The sequence below is a fragment of the Lygodium microphyllum genome, chromosome 19, assembly GCF_053477565.2.
Source record: "Lygodium microphyllum isolate KBCC chromosome 19, Lygodium_microphyllum_v1.1.10, whole genome shotgun sequence".
Taxonomy (NCBI): Eukaryota; Viridiplantae; Streptophyta; class Polypodiopsida; order Schizaeales; family Lygodiaceae; genus Lygodium; species Lygodium microphyllum.
The window spans coordinates 84551853-84569954 of NC_141153.1; positions in this window are offsets into that span (position 1 = coordinate 84551853).

Here is an 18102-nt window from a genome sequence, read left to right on the forward strand (position 1 = left end):
CTCCCCTTCTCCTTCATCGCCTCCTCCCTCTTCCTCTTCATCGCCCCTCCCCTTCTCCTCCGCCGCCCCATCGCACCTTCTCCTCCCCTTCTCCTTCATCGCCTCCTCCCTCTTCCTCTTCATCGCCCCTCCCCTTCTCCTCCGCCGCCCCATCTTCTCCTAACCCTCCTCTAGTTACCTAACCCTCCTTTTGTTAACTAACTAACTTAGTTAACCTAACTTAGTTAACTAACTTGACTTAGCTCACTACCCTGACCTTTTTAACTAACCTAACTTAGCTAACCTTGCTGACCTAGTTAACTCCCCTAGCCCTCATTCAACTAACCTACCCTAGTCACACTAACCTAACCCTTGACTTAGCTCACTACCTTGACCTTTTTAACTAACCTGACTTAGCTAACCTTGCTAACCTAGTTAACTCCCCTAACCCTCATTCAACTAACCTACCCTAGTCACACTAACCTAACCCCAGTTTCCCCCCTTCTAGCCCCCTTTCCTACCCCATACACCACTCTACCCCTACCCTCCACACGCAGGCCACTTGCTGCCTGGTGGTTCCATATCTACGTTATTAAAGGGTTTTCTGTTCATGGCATAAAACATGGAGTTCTTATGTTTGCAGAAGAACTTCATTAGGATCCACATAAGAAACTTTCATACATAATTCAGTCATTATTTCCTTACATTTGTCTTAGATGTCATTTAATCTCATAAGTTCCTTTGTAACTTGACATGCAATTTTCAGTTTGTATCAAGAAAAATGGCAATGATAGTGTATATGAGGACCTTGAACTTGATCAACAGGTGGTAATTGATAGTTTACAGGTTATGTCACATTGGTTTATGAAGTTCATTAGCTTGGAAGATCCAAATTTTGTCAAGAGCACTCCAGAGTTGACTAGGTCCACAAGTGACATGGAGTAATAGTTGCAAAGGACTTATATGACTTGTATATGATCTCTACGAACTCTTTTTTGTGTGGAAGAAGGAGACGAGTCCAGCCCGTGTTTTGCGGCGCATTTTTCGGCCTGCACACCTGTAGAAGATGGAGGGAGAGTTGAAGACTATGGTGAATGCTTCAAAGCATGCAAACACAAAGAAAATTGAAGATCAAGAGAAGATACAAACAAAGAAGGTAAGAGTCCTTTTGCCCCATCCATTTGGTAATGTGGGAAGGAGTTGTATGACAGTCCATGAAAGGGAAAAACAGAGATAAAGTATTCAGCATGCTCTTATGAGCTTCTTCTTCCATTCTCTTACCATATTCGTGTACCATTGAAGCACTTCTTGTGCCCAAGTACTTGAGTGACTTTGGGGCAAGTCAAGAGGTGATTTTTGCCAATGTATGGGCTGAATAGGCTCTGTCAAAACTGTCATAAACATGGCAGCCATTAAAACTCATTCATTTGAAGGGGTTTCTTAAAATCTAATCACTTCCTTGCGTAGACAATGCTCCTGAAACAATAGGGCATTGGTTGAGATTGTAATGAGAGACTTTCCCATGAGTTTGTAAACATTTTTGAGTCAAGTTTGAGGGCTGGAAATTACTGTTTTAATGTAGGGGTGAAGTACATTTGTGGTTCTATTGATGCATTTTTATCATTCTTTGAACTCTATGTCAGTTGTAATGATTTCTATCTCTCTATACCTTGTATCTTGAAGTCTCAATACATGTATCTTCATGAAATGGAGGGCATTAGAGCTTGAATTTGTTGTAGAAAATGGAACAAAATATGATATAGATCTATGCATAAACCTCATGGTAATTGATGTAATCGGATCCAAGTTTATTATGGTAAACTTGTATGACATGGCTATGTAAGATATTGGTTACTCTCTATCTCATCTACTCTCTCCATAACCTAAGAATCCATTAAACCCCAATCTTTTTCCTCTCTCCCCTTTGAATCTCTCACTCCTCTTCTGCTCTAAACCCTGGTGGTAGACCTTCGACCCCCAACACGATGATAGTGGTGAACCCGACGTGAAGGTTGACTGCAGAAGAGAAAGCACAATGGGAGAATCATCAGGTTCAGGAGGAGATGCCTTGCAGCAGTTGGTTCGTCTGATGCAAGAGAACCAACAACAACAATTGTAATTTTAGCAGCAGATGCAACTGCAGCAACAACGGAGGCAAGATGAAGAGCAGAGTGATGCTGCTGCCATTAAAGCTTTGGAGGCAGTTGGGTAGGAGCTCAAGCAATTTAATGGGCAAAATGTGTCCACTTTTATCCGCTTCTATACTGACAAGATGGTCTTCTTTGGGGTCCCTCATCATGCTTGGAGCCAGTACTTTGCCCATTTGGTCGTGCATGGCCTCCAAGACCGGATTCATGGTCTTTTCCAGAAAGATGCGGGATGGTCTGCATTCAAGAAGGCTGTTCGAGAAGAATTCTTTCTTGAAGATTCTGGCCTCATGACGAAGAAAATCTTCACTGAATGGGTTGAAAGGCCCAATAAGGGACTTGCTCCACTACTCTTCACCGCGAATTTGAAAGCAAATTTTCTCCTGATGATCAGCAAAGTATGGAGAGCCAGAAGACTGAATTGTTTTTGAAGGCTGCAGATCCTCTTCTTCAAGAGAAGCTGACTAGTGGGATTGAAGACTGCTTGGGGTGATGTCACTGAAGCAGTTAATATGATTGCTCGGAGAGAGCGAATGCGTCTAAGGTGGGGTTCTACCTCTGCACCATCTGAGTCCATGAAAGAGCCTGTTCCTGTATCTCCTGTTTCTATGGCCGAGCAACTAAGAAATCCTGTTGTTCCACCTCTAAAGAAGGATGTCATGGACAAGCTGATCAAGAGCATGTGGGATCTCCATCTTAATCTAACGGAAATTAATTCCAAGGTGGAAAGGCTTGATGTGAAAGTGGAAGAAAGAGGGCGGACAGCTGCCCAAAGACCCATACGAGAAGGCTTCAAAAGACGTTGTATTTGGTGTGACATCCTATAGCATGATAAGAGAGAGTGCAATGCATTCCGTGAAGCTGAGGCACAAAAGTTAGTCTTTTGGAAGGATGGTAAAATTCATGCGATCGAAACTGGGCTTCCTCTTGAGCCAAATTTCGGTAATGGTGGCATGAAGAAAAGACTGGAGGATTTGGCAACAAGAACAGCCTATGCAGCTGTTGATGCAGCTACCTATGGGCTACAAATTGAGCCAACCAATGAGATTGTTAAAGCATGTAAAGCTAATGTAAAATCTAAAGTGTGGATGCAAGCCTTAGATCGCATGGAGCGAGGCAAGGCATCCAAAGATGATTTGACTAGTGCCAGTCAATGCATCTAAGGAAGAACCGGATGGACCGAGCCGATTGATTCATTTTCAGCTTTCACTCGGTTGGCTGAAATCAATAATCAAAAAGCTATGGTAGAAGAAAAGAGAAGAAGAGAAGAAGATGTTGACGGTCCCTCCTCTTCAGGGCCAACCAAACGTGTGACAATAAGTAAATTGGATCAGCAGAAGGTTGTTGAAAATCCACCACCACCGCCAGAGCATGTCATGGAAGATGCCCCACAAGCAAAGAAGACAGAAGGAAAGAGAAAAGGCAAACATACGGGCTACAAGCTGCAGTCTGACATAGAGATTGCGAAGATCTCAAGTGGGTCCTAGAAGAAAGGATTCTTGGAAGCAAAATTGACTTTACATTGGGTGAAATTCTCAGAATTGCAAAACGAGGATTTCGTGATGTAATAATTGATGTAATTAAATGGAAAAGACAATATGTTGGTGAAGAAATTGAAGAATCTGTGCATGCTTTTTTGTAAGCTCTTCATGTGTATTTGCAGGATGAAGAGAAGTTGAATACTCAAGGGATTCGATTGGAGGCAATCAAAGAATTGATTGCAGCCATAGAAGCCAAAGATGAAGATATCTATGAAGCTGGAATTGAAAAAGCTATTGCAGAGAATGTTATGGTGGGGTCTTCTCAATCCAAAGAGCAGCCCATGCATAAGAAAGAAGCTCGTCTTCATAACATGCAAGAAGAGATTGATGCTCATTTTATTCCAAGTAGTCACTACTCCCATACCCATTGGGCAAGGGTGACTACTGAAACCGTTGTCAAGATTGGAGAAAGAGAGACTCCATGCATTGCCCTTATAGACCATGGTTCGGAGATCAATGTCATGTTAAGAAGTCTCTATGAGAATGGCGGATGGCCTATAGATGTGGACCTGGGATAGCGCATGAGAGTAGCTAATAATTCTTCTGGCGATCACTATGCAGCATGTCCTTATGTACGGGTTACTATTGGTGATGTAAAAGATGAATTTCATTTCTTTGTTCAAGATTCTTGTAGCTATCCTATCATTCTTGGTCAACCTTTTATTTCTGAGTCTCGTTTGGAGACAAAGGCCCTTGATGATGGTTCATCTTATACTCGGATAAGAAGTAAGGATAATGACAAAGTTGTCATTTTTGACTGTTTGTGTAAATCATCATCGGAATAGAGATCAATTGAGAGATCATCCTGTGCCTCCTAATGGCCGAGAATCTAAGGGCTTTCGGGCTGCACTGCTGTAAGTGGAGGCTATGGCAGTGCTTCATGTAATAAAAATTTGCCTCCACATGTAAAGGAGGCTATGTCAAAGGCTGATTTGCAGGTATTTACAGCCAATAGTGTGGGCTATTATAAACAATTTTCAGCCATGAATAGGGCTGAAAGAAAGCATTTATGTCATGTGGAATGAGAGCTGAAGCAAGTTGATGTTTTGGCCGAAAATGAAGAAATTTCAGGACTGTTTTATGGGCTGATTTATAATGATACATTGGCTGAAAGAGGGCTCTCACAACTCTATAGAAACAGAATTTGTATCCTTTTTCATTAATTTGTCTATATAATGATTTATTAAATTTATTTCCTTTGCACTAATTAGATATAAAGAAAAGTGCATTGGAGCTGGCCATTGATGAGTGGTCACAGGTTATGGTGGACCCACGCGGTGGGTTAGAGAAAAGATAGTTCACACTTCCACCTATATGGCCCAATTGGGCGCCTGTGACTAGAACTCACGCATATCAGGGTTAGACTCGCACACAGAAAGGATTGATGCCTTGAAGTGTGGGCTAGATCCACCAGAACAAACAGTTACAATCAACAAGATGGCATGATCATGAAATGCTTGTATAATGTGCATGTGTGGGCTGAAAGCTTGAAATGCACATTTCTTTGCATAGGAAAGTCACATGAAGATTCAGATACCATTTTTGCGATATACACGGAAAAAGCTTTCATATGACACCCATATTGGGGGGGTCCCTAAATTTTAGGAGATCCCTAAATTTTAGGAGATCCCTAAAATTTAGGAGCCTCGAATTAGCCTAAAAATGCTAGTCCTAAAAAAATAGGGATGTCATTCTAAAAATAGTAAGTTCTGTACTCTGACTGTGCTTGCTAAATTTGGTTGTTTCTATTCTTGACAGTATTCAACCCAAAAAGGAAGGCCATAGAGAAGAGACAAGTGTCAAGACACTTGTCACACAAGTTTCCAAGTGTCCCACCACTTGTCACATCTCATGACATGTGGCTGGACACTTGTCTTGTGCTACTCCACTTTCCCCTTTTGTACTAGCTCTCCCCTCTCCTATAAATAAGAGCTCGGTTTTCTTCATTCAACATCATTTTTCTTTGCTGTAAACTCATGTACAGCACCCACAGATAGCCAAAAATTGGCCCCATCCATCCCCATCATCATCCCTCGCTTCTCCATTATCAAATTTCTCCATATTCCCTCTTCTATCACTGTTGTTTTACAAGACAGCAAGCCTGTAAATTCATTACAGCACCTCCTTCTCGAGCTCTATCTTCCATTTTAGTAACAAGAAGCAAGCTCTATCCATGTACTGCTGATCAACGATGGAGAAAGGCTGATTTTCCCTTTTTCTTCTCTCATACTGTAATGAAATCAGTTCTTGTCATTGCATAATAGATAATGCATGTGTGTTTGTACATCTTTGCATGATCTTGTGAGAGTGAGAATTACTTCTTCTCACTCTCAGGTTGATTGTAACTGAGCTCTTCCCTAAGGGACTTGGGTTGAGCAGAAATACATTCCTTCGGGGGGGGGGGGGGGGGTTGCCCATCTTCAACCCTCAATCTTGTCTCCATTACTTTTACATTTTCATGGCTGTAATTTTGTGAGTAATTTTCATTTTCGACTTTAAGTGTTCATTCTCTTTTATATTAAATCTCGAAAACAAGCGAATATCATAATTGTTAAGCATACTACGTTGTTCGGGGCATTTACAGTGCTCTGATACCACTGTAAACGCCCCGAACAACGTAGTATGCTTAACAATTATGATATTCGCTTGTTTTCGAGATTTAATATAAAAGAGAATGAACAGTTAAAGTCGAAAATGAAAATTACTCACAAAATTACAGCCATGAAAATGTAAAAGTAATGGAGACAAGATTGAGGGTTGAAGATGGGCAACCCCCCCCCCCCCCCCCCCCCCCTGAAGGAATGTATTTCTGCTCAACCCAAGTCCCTTAGGGAAGAGCTCAGTTACAATCAACCTGAGAGTGAGAAGAAGTAATTCTCACTCTCACAAGATCATGCAAAGATGTACAAACACACATGCATTATCTATTATGCAATGACAAGAACTGATTTCATTACAATATGAGAGAAGAAAAAGGGAAAATCAGCCTTTCTCCATCGTTGATCAGCAGTACATGGATAGAGCTTGCTTCTTGTTACTAAAATGGAAGATAGAGCTCGAGAAGGAGGTGCTGTAATGAATTTACAGGCTTGCTGTCTTGTAAAACAACAGTGATAGAAGAGGGAATATTGAGGAAATTGATAATGGAGAAGCGGGGGATGATGATGGGGATGGATGGGGCCAATTTCTGGCTATCTGTGGGTGCTGTACATGAGTTTACAGCAAAGAAAAATGATGTTGAATGAAGAAAAACGAGCTCTTATTTATAGGAGAGGGGAGAGCTAGTACAAAAGGGGAAAGTGGAGTAGCACAAGACAAGTGTCCAGCCACATGTCATGAGATGTGACAAGTGGTGGGACACTTGGAAACTTGTGTGACAAGTGTCTTGACACTTGTCTCTTCTCTATGGCCTTCCTTTTTGGGTTGAATACTGTCAAGAATAGAAACAACCAAATTTAGCAAGCACAGTCAGAGTACAGAACTTACTATTTTTAGAATGACATCCCTATTTTTTTAGGACTAGCATTTTTAGGCTAATTCGAGGCTCCTAAATTTTAGGGATCTCCTAAAATTTAGGGATCTCTTAAAATTTAGGGACCCCCCCAATATGGGTGTCATATGAAAGCTTTTTCCGTGTACATCGCAAAAATGGTATCCGAATCTTCATGTGACTTTCCTATGCAAAGAAATGTGCATTTCAAGCTTTCAGCCCACACATGCACATTATACAAGCATTTCATGATCATGCCATCTTGTTGATTGTAACTGTTTGTTCTGGTGGATCTAGCCCACACTTCAAGGCATCAATCCTTTCTGTGTGCGAGTCTAACCCTGATATGCGTGAGTTCTAGTCACAGGCGCCCAATTGGGCCATATAGGTGGAAGTGTGAACTATCTTTTCTCTAACCCACCACGTGGGTCCACCATAACCTGTGACCACTCATCAGTGGCCAGCTCCAATGCACTTTTCTTTATATCTAATTAGTGCAAAGGAAATAAATTTAATAAATCATTACATAGACAAATTAATGAAAAAGGATACAAATTCTATTTCTATAGAGTTGTGACAGCCCAGAAGCAGCTGTTCATGCATAAAATCAGGCTGAAAATCAGTCCATACAGGTATGTATATTGAATATTTATGATATAATTCAAGAATTTGCTAGTCATGAAGCTTTTGGATATCCAAACAGGGATGAGGCAAGAGTAGAAACAAAGTATAAGACAGTTGACAAGAAGGTCAAGCCGGTGGCAACTCCACTACCTCCCGAAAGTGAGGGACTGGTTGAAAGGGCATCCAAACAGCCAAGTCTTCGTGACCCCAAAGATATTGGTCACCAATTTACAGCTGAAAGCTTACGGGAGCTAAAAATTGATGAAGACTCTTTTCTCTTGCCAGCTGAAAAGCAATCTTTTATACAGATATTGAAGAAACATGGAAAAGCTTTTTCATTTCAGCCTCATGAAATTGGTTGTGTGGATCCAAGTGTTGTGGCACCAATGGTGATTTTCACGGTCCCACACATCACTTGGAATCTTAAACCAATTCTGGTACTAAGGGCTCATTTGTCTAAGTTATTGGAGCTTTTAAATAAAAAGATAAAGATGCAAATATTGGAGCCATCTTCAGCTCCGTATTCTAACCGATGGTTTACCGTGCCTAAGAAGAATGGATATTTGCGATTCATTCAAGATTTACAGCCTGTCAATAAAGTCACTATTAGAAATGTTGGTTCGGGTCCAATTGTTGATGAATTTGTTGAGGCTTTTGCAGGTAGATCAATTTATTCCATGGGTGATTTATATTCGGGCTATGACCAATTTTAGCTTGCTTTGGAAAGCTGAGACATTACCACAATGAAGACGCCTCTTGGTTTAGTCCGCATGTGTACTCTACCCCAAGGAGCTACAAATTCAGTGGCTCACATGATGAATGCCATGCACAAAGTATTGAGAGATTATATTCCCCAACTTATTCTTCCTTTCCTTGATGATGTACCGATCAAAGGATGTGAAATTCATGAGAAGAATGAAGAGCTCAATGAGCTTGGATGCCGCAAGGTTATTTCCGATCATATTAATGATTGTGCTCAAATCTTATCTAAACTCGAAGAAGTCCATCTTACTCTTTCAGGAGCTAAATCTATTTTTGGAGTTGAAGAAGTTCTTGTGGTTGGGCATATGTGTGGCCCATATGGCCAAAAGCATTCTCTAATCAAGATTGATACCATTAGCAAAATGCGAGAAATATACACAAATGTTTCGGAGGTGAGAAGATTTCTTGGAGCATGTGTTTTCTATCTTATTTGGATCCCACACTTCGCTCAAGTTGCTGAAAATCTTTATCAACTGTTAAGAAAAGGCCAAAGGTTTATGTGGGAAAAAGAGCATACTCAAGCTATTCGAAAATTGAAGAAATTGCTGATTTCAGCCCCCACCTTGAAGAGGGCTGATTACTCTAATGGACAGCCTATCATACTCACGGTAGACACAAGTCCTATTGGGATAGGATGGGCAATTTGTCAAGATGATCATGAGGGCAATAGGTATGCAATCCGCTTTGGAGCGAAGGTTCTTAATGAACATCAAAGAAGGTATGCTCAAATTAAAAGAGAACTTTGGGGAGTTGTAACTACATTGAAGTGTGATCGGGAGTACTTCATGAGTGCACATGTAGTAGTTGAAATAGATTGTCTTCCACTCTTGGGCATGATTGCCAATTATTTCACTCTTGACATAGCTATGCATGGATAGCCTATATTAAATCCTTAAATCCTGATTTGAAACATATTGTAGGAAGAGATAATCCAGTTGCTAACATGCTTTCACGTGCTAGGTATAAAAATGAAGAAGAGATGATGGATGAGAAAGTAACAGAGTCTATATTTGCTGAAAATGATAATGTAATTGTAGGTTCAAATCAGAAAACAACAATAATAACTATTCTTAATGATGGTACAACTGTCATAAATGTAGGTACATCATTAATTACAGCAAGTATAGCAAGTACTACTGCTATAATAAAATTTACAATAGCAAAGAATGAAGAAACAACCATCGAAAGACGGTGGGCAGCTGAAAGACAACATGCTCAATGCTTTGTTTTAATTTGTTCTCATTTTATGGAAGAATATTATGCAGATGATTGGTTGAAAATTGGCCAATACTTGAGCACTATGGTGAAGAAGGAAGATTGGACTGATGAAGAGTTCAAGAGAATCAGGGGAAAGGCTTATGGCTTCTTTCTCAAAGACGGCTACCTTTGGAGGCATGCGAAGAAGAAAGGAGGAGCGCCTGTTCATGTCTTAGGAGACAAGAAGACTCAAAGACAGGTCATGCAAAAATTTCATGAAAGCCTATTGGTTGGCGATAGAGGCATATGGGGCACGTTTGCCAAAATAAAAGAGAAATTTTGGTGGCAAAACATGTATAAAGACATTGAGCATTTTTTTGAGTCTTGTCATGTTTGTCAAATATACTCTATGGTTAAGCATAGAGATGGGCTTCAGCCTACCTTTCCTTTATCCATTCATTACAGATGGGTTATTGATTGAGTAACCATGCCCACAAGAATTTGGAACATGAGATATCTAGTGCTTGCTAGAGAAGATCTCACAAATCAGGTGGAAGGAAAAGCCTTGACAACAAAGACCACTCAAGCTGTTTGTAGATTTTTACTTGAAGAAGTGTTTTGCAGGTATGGCTGTGTTGCCAAAGTAACTACTGATAGAGGAGAATTGGATGCCGATGAGGCTTGCCATTTCTTTGCTCAATTGGGAATCAAGCTATCTCTTACATCAGCCTACAATCTTGAAGGCAATGGTAAGAGTGAAAGAGGTTATCAATCGATTCTCAAAGCTTTGGCAAAGTCTTGCAGAGGGAAGATGAGAGAATGGCCTAAAATGCTTCCATTTGCATTATGGCTGATAGAACTACCCATAGTGCAGTGACAGGTTATATGCCGGTTGAACTAATGTATGGGTAGCCACCTATTATGCCTATTGAGGAGTCTATTATCACATGGAATATCTTGCCTTGAGATGAAGGCATAAACAGAGAAGAGTTGTTGATTTTGTGCATAAGGCAGCTTGAAAGAAGGCCAGAGGATGTCAAGACAACCATTGAAAGGCTAAAGGCAGCGAGGTTGAAGAATAAGAAGAGGTTTGACAAGTGTCATCGACTCCGTCCAAGAGCTATCCAAGAGAATGATTGGGTACTTATGTAAGAAGTTGGGAATAGTTAGGATATTAATAATATGCCATGTCACACAGACATTGGTATATAAGGAGAGAAGTTGTAATTTTTCACATCTTTTGACAAATCAATACATTTACAATCTTTCTCTCCCTTCTTGCTCTAAGCTTCCATGGCTTCTTCATCTTTCCTGTCTTTCTCTCTCCAAATCTAGTCTTTCTCTCTCCTCGTCACTCTTATTCTCTCTCTCCCTGCAATCTCTCTCTCTCCTCTGCAGTCTTTCTCTCTCCTCTTCCTCTCTCCCTAGTTCTCTCTCTGACAAGTGGTATCAGAGCTTCAGTCTTTGATCCATTATTTCCTTCCATTTTCACTCCTATTTTCCTATTTCAAAACCAATTTTAGACAAAAATGGTACAAGACAGTGACTAGTGGAGTGCTGCAGGACAACTACAGTTAGCAAATGACTACATCTGGAGATATCCAAGGTCAGATATGGCAGATAAGGGCTTAAATGGTTGGACGTCACCAAATTTTATGCAAAATTGAAGGTAACTAGGGTAAAGGATGGTTAACCGGGCTTAGTTTGAGAACAAACTGTGGTTACTTTGAAAAGAGGGGTTTCTCTTTCCCCTTTCCTGGAAATTCCTGCAGGTTCCATGGAAGTTCAGCCCCAAGATCTGTTCATATCTCTCTCATCTCTGATCTTCTTGACCAAAAACCATTTGGAATAGAACCTATTCATCAGGAGCTTCAAGTTGAGCACCAGATTGCTCAAGATTGAGCAAGCATTCAGGCCAGGAGCAGCCCTGAAAATTGTGGCGCAATTTTCGGGCTGATTCTAGCCCTGCCCCTGCTCAGCCTGCTTCATCTCTAGCTCTTGACATTCTTCCTGATCCTTGGCAAGAGAAATCTTCAGCAAGAAGGGAAGATTCAGCTCCATTCATGATTCCTCAGCTTCTCTTGAACCCTAGGTGAACAGTCCATGGGCAGCCATGAAAGCTTCAGCCCAAGCTTCCATTTCTTGACAATTTCTTGAAGATTCTTCATCCTTTTGGCCCGTGGAATCATTTCAGCAAGCATTCTTCAACAAATTGCAAGGATTAAGCATGGGATGGCTAAAGATTGAGGATCAAGAGCTTCTATGGAGCAAAAATTTGGGGGAAACGGGTTTAATGCTTCAATTTCAAGCATTTGAAGCTTCAAGATTGGTCTCAACCATCAGATAAGCAAGCCTTATGGATTATTTTGCTAACATTGGACAACCGGGAGCCCTAACAAGCATTTGGCAAGTCATTTTCAGCCATGTCAAGGTATTTCTCTTCAATTTTTAATCTCTCTCATTAATCCAATTGCTGAGCTTAAGCCATTTGACTGAGAGATTAAAGAATTGAACATTTTCATCAAATTCTCAGCCAACCTTTGCTTGAATTTATCTATTCATGAATGCAATGCTTGCCTAATGCATATTAGCTTCAATCAGTGAATTAAAGGCCTCAATCTGAGATTTCAGCATAACACTTGAATCTTATTGACTGAATACATTGATTGGTGCCTTTGTTTACTCTAATCCAATTGATTGGTTGATTCTCTTTTGCCTAAATTGGAAAATTGTAAAAGGGTAAGTACTAGCAATCAGTGAGTCACTGAATTGCATAGGTAAAACCCTTCTCCCATCTCAAGTTTTCTTATCTCAATCAATTGCATCTCATGAAAGGCTGAATGGATATTTTTGAATTGCATATCATGCTGATTGCTTAGCACACTAGCCTCTGCCATGTTGATATTCCCACTGAGGAAAAAGGTGGATGCCGGGGGAGATAGTGGGACAAAAGAGAGGTGACCCTCCCTCACTATTGAAGATCCCGAAGGGGTGCAACCAACCGACCCGGGGGGAACTTTGCCCATCTCCCGGTGATTCGGAGCCCGTGTAGGGAGCCTGTCCTGCCGTTTTATCCCTCACACAGGTACAGCGAGTGGAGGATTGAAGATTGAAGACTTTCCAACGACTCAAGTACCTACTGGACTAAAATAGGATAAAACAGGGAATTTACAGGTCACCCACAGGGTATTTACAAGTGGATACAGGTACACCCTTCATTACTGAAGCACAGGTGCAGGTACTACAGGGTACCCACAGGTCCTATATACCCCTTTACAGGGTTTGGTAGCCATTTGAGGTTACTCTCTTGCATTACAGGGTCAAAACATGGCACTTACAGGTCTAAACAGGGTGCAGGACTGGACAGTTCAGACTTTGAAATTCGGTTACAGAATTTTCTGTCCTAAACCTGTTATAGCGTGCTATGGCTCATCTCGAAGAGGGCATTGTTAGCTTCGATTCGCACAAAAAAGTTCTGCAATCGGAGTTTTCTAGCCAAAGTTATAGCCGTTTTACTGACAGGGGGTACTGCAGGACTGCACTAGTATGGCAGGACATAAAGGCAAAAATAAGGTCCAGGAGGATTATGCATAGCAAATCAGGGATTCCATGATGGAAAGCACACTTCAAGAGAACCCTGAAGAGCCTCAACAACAAGGAAAAATCAACATACTCAATGATACTTTGTGTGCCCATGAACTAAGACATAGGGAACGTCATGAGTCTATTTTGTCAGCAATGGAGCAGATGATTTTATCATATGGTCAAACGAAGTCTACAATGGAGCAAATGATTTTATCTCATGGTCAAATGAAGTCTACTGTTGATAAGTTGATGGATTCAACTACCCAAACCAAGGCTTCCATTGATAAATTAGTAGAATCCAATGCTCAACTTATGGCAAAATTTTCTCAATTAATGCAGTCGCAAACGGGATCAAAAGAAGCCAATGAGAAGGCTTGTTCAAACAGTGACCCTTCAGTCCCACTTCAGCCATCCAACCAAAATGGTCATGGAGATGGGATCATTGGAAGAAGAGGCATTCCAAATAGTCAGTATGAAGTAGGTGAAGCTTCACAAAGGTATGATGACTATTTGGGCAGTTTGAATGGAGCCAATACTCAAGCTTTTGGACTGCATACTCAGAATTCCAGGGGTGCCTTACAAACAGGAAGATTACATGGTAATTCTCAGCCACCTATTGGAAGATTTCAGTCTCAATTTGGGGGTTCTGTACTTAGAAATCCTGATCAGCCAGTTTTGGGACAGCAACCCTTTCATGATAGAGAATTCAAGGACAAAATTGTTTTATCCAAATTCAATGGCCAGTCATCTTCATCATCAGAATTAGAGGAATGGACCTCTAAGATGGAGTCTTATTTTGACATATTTCCTAAAACTGATGATATGAAGATACACTTTGCCTCCTTGCACTTAGAAGGATTTGCCCACACTTGGTGGAGGTATATCAAGAAAGAGAATGTACTTATTGAGAATTGGGAAGCTTTCAAGGCACTTATGGCTGAAGTCTTTGTTTCACCTCTTGAAAAAGAGAAGTTAGAACGAAGATGGTATGGTTTGGAACAAAGGGGTCTAAGTGTAAGAGAATATACAAACCAATTCCTCAACTTGACCATGTATGTAGAAAACATTAGTGATGAGGCCAAGTTACACAAGTTTATGTATGGTTTAGAACCATCCTTGTCAGCTGATATTATGGCGCAGAATCCTACTTCACTTTTCAAGGCTATTGAGCTTGCAGAGCGCTATGGAAGAAAGTATAGGAAAGAGTCTTCATTTCAGCCAAGTTATGGACAGCCAATGACTGTTTTAAAGCAGGGGCAAGTTGGTAACATTTATGGCAGCAATCATATGCCTAGTGGGAGCTTACGAGTACCAACTTATCCTCCATTTAATGCTTCTAGGCTTCAAAGCAATTTCAGGACAGTAAACAGTCCAAAGGTTGAATTTAAGCAGGGTGACAATAAGCCTAAGTCCACTTCAGCTAATACAAATTCCAAAAATATTCCCATGGATCTTTACAAGGAAAGAAAGGACAAAGGCTTATGCTTCAAGTGTGGAGAAAAGTATACTCCTGACCATGCTTCAAAGTGTGTATACAAAAATGCCAAGCCAAAGTTTCAGAGTATGCTAGTTCTTGAGGACTTCGAAAATGACATAGATGAAGCTAATGCAGTCACAATCAATGCTGAAAATGAAGATTTCGAGGATGATGGTGGACAGGAGTACTTTTATGATCCATTTGACTCTTTTCCTTTTGATCCAGGCGGTGATATTCCATTTGATCCTGGTGGATTTTGTAATGAGTTGCATGCTGCCACTAATTGTTCTATCTTTATGGATGCTTGGACGGGATCTAAGAGCTCTAGTACACTTCGTATGAAGGGAAGCATATGTGGAAAGCCAGTGTTCATCTTAATAGATAGTGGCAGTACTCACAGTTTTGTCAATAAATCTATTATGTACAAGTTGAATTGTGTTCCCACCGACTTACAGCAGCCCATTCGAGTATAAGTGGCTAATGGTGAAGAGGAAACCAGCACACAGATTTGCCCACAGGTTTCTTTGCAGATGGCTGAAAATTTTGAAGTCAAAGTAAACCTGATCACTTTGGAAATGGGGCCCATAGATATTGTACTTGGTTGTGATTGGTTGATGACCTTAGGCAGGATTACTATGGATTTCTCACAGTTATATATGGAGTTTTTCTCCAATGGACAGCTCATCCATTTAAAGGGAATCCCTAGTAGACCTAATTTTCAGCTTATCACCATTCAGCAACTCAAGAAAGAGTACAAGAAGCGCTCACAGATATTTGTATTGCATTTGAACAAAGAAATACAGGATCAGCCCAATAATTCAGCAAACCATCCAGCCTTGACAGCTCTTCTTGAGGAGTATAAAGATTTATTTGAAGTACCTACTTCCTTGCCTCCTAAGAGAGCGGTGGATCACCCCATTGATTTGGAACCCAACTTAAAGACAATCAATAAGGCACCTTACAGACTATCAAAATGTGAACGAGAGGAAGTAGCCAAGCAAATCAAAGAGCTTCTTGAAATGGGATTCATTGAACCAAGTTCTTCACCTTATGCATCCCCAGTCCTGTTAGTCAAAAAGAAAGATGGATCTTTCAGAATGTGCATTGACTACAGGGATCTCAATAAGATAACAGTGAAGAACAGGTATCCTATACCCAGGATAGATGATTTGCTTGATGAGATTAAGGGGGCTCGATTCTTCACGAAGATTGATTTGAGATCAGGGTATCATCAGATTCGCATGAGAGAGGGTGATGAAGTCAAGACTGCTTTTAGGACTGATCGTGGGCTCTACCATTTCTTGGTGATGCCATTCGGCCTTACAAACGCTCCAGCTACCTTTCAAAGCCTGATGAATAAGATTCTACAACCTTTCCTCTTTCAGTTTGTCCTGGTGTTCTTTGACGACATTTTGATCTATAGCAAGACTTTACGGGATCATTTGTCACATATGAGGAAGGTTTTTGATGTGTTGAGACATCATAGGCTTTTTGCTAAGGAGAAGAAGTGTTCTTTTATGCAGACTGAAGTGGAATACTTGGGACATATAGTCAGTGAAAAAGGAATACAGGCTGATCCCAAGAAGGTGCAATGCATAAAAGATTGGCCAACGCCTACTACTACTACCTCTCTTAGAGGATTTCTTGGTCTATCTTCATTCTATCACAGATTTATAAAGCATTATGCGGCAATTGCAACCCCTTTAACTGACAGGTTGAAGAAAGAGTCTTTCTTTTGGGATGCTCTTGCAAATAGCAGCTTCAACCAGTTAAAGGAATTACTTACTTCTGCTCCTATTCTTGTATGCCCGGATTTCTCTAAAGAGTTTACTATGCAGTGTGATGCTAGTGGCCGTGGCATTGGGGCTGTTTTGCTTCAGGAGCATGGAGTAATTGCATTTGAAAGCCGTAAGCTTACAGATAAGGAGATGGCCATGAATGTTTATGATCAGGAAATGTTGGCTATCCTGCATGCAATCAAGAAATGGCACCATTACTTATATGGAAGCCGATTCAGAGTACATAGTGATCATCGGGTACTCAAGTATTTCCTTACTCAGTCAAATCTCACTCCAAAGCAATGACGATGGGTAGCAACATTACAAAATTATGACTTTGACATTACTCATACAAGGGGCAAAGATAACATAGTGGCTGATTCTCTTTCTCGTATGTGGGCCTGCAAAGTGTCAGCCATGACAGAACTACATAGTGATTGGATTGAAGAGCTACAAGAGGCATATCTCTTAGATGAAGAATTCAGCCAAATCTTTCAGAAATTATAGCAAGGTCTTATGGAAGAAAACTCGCATTACCAGCTTAAAAATGGTCTTATTTGGTGGAAGGGCAAGATTGTTATTCCCTCTACTTCTTCTTTCAAGCGGAAAATTATGGAGGAGTTACATTCTTCCCCTTTAGCTGGACATTTGGGAGTTTTCAAGACTTATGACAGGATCAGTAAGAGCTTTTATTGGAAAGGACTGTGGAAAGATGTCAAGGACTTCGTTATGAAGTGTATGCCTTGTCAGCAAAATAAGGATAGCACCCATAAGCCAGGAGGTTTGTTGCAGCCATTGCCTATTCCTACGGGCAAATGGACTCATATTACTATGGACTTTATCACTGGCTTACCTACTACCAAGAAGGGGTGGAATAGTATTTATGTGGTGGTTGACAGACTCACCAAAGCAGCTCATTTTATCCCAACAAAAATTCAGTTTACTGCTTCTCAAGTGGCCAACCAGTTTATGGAGCATATTTTCAGATTACATGGATTACCGCACGTGATTGTCCATGATAGGGACTCAAAGTTTATGAGTAACTTTTGGCAAGCGGTATTTACATCTATGGGTACTAAGTTGGCTCCATCTACGGCTTATCATCCCCAAACTAATGGACAGACAGAGAGAGTTAATAAATGGTTGGAGACTTATCTTCGCCATTTTTGCTATGATGTCCAAACCTCATGGGATTCTTGGTTACACCTGGCTGAGTTTGCTTATAACAATTCCACTCATGCGAACATAGGAGTTTCTCCCTTTGAGGCTTTGTATGGTTACAAGGTGCCCTTACCCACAGTCATTTTTAATGAAAAGATCAACCCTCATGGGAAGGAAGAGTTGGAAAGAATGCAGACCCTACTTCAGCAATACAAGGTGAATCTAAGGAAGGCTCAAGATCAGATGAAGATGTATGCTGATGAGAAGAGGAGCCTTTAGAGTTCCAGGAAGGAGAGCTGGTTTTGTTGAAGGTGCCCAAATCTAAGTACTCTACATTGAAAGATGGATCCAGTAATAAGCT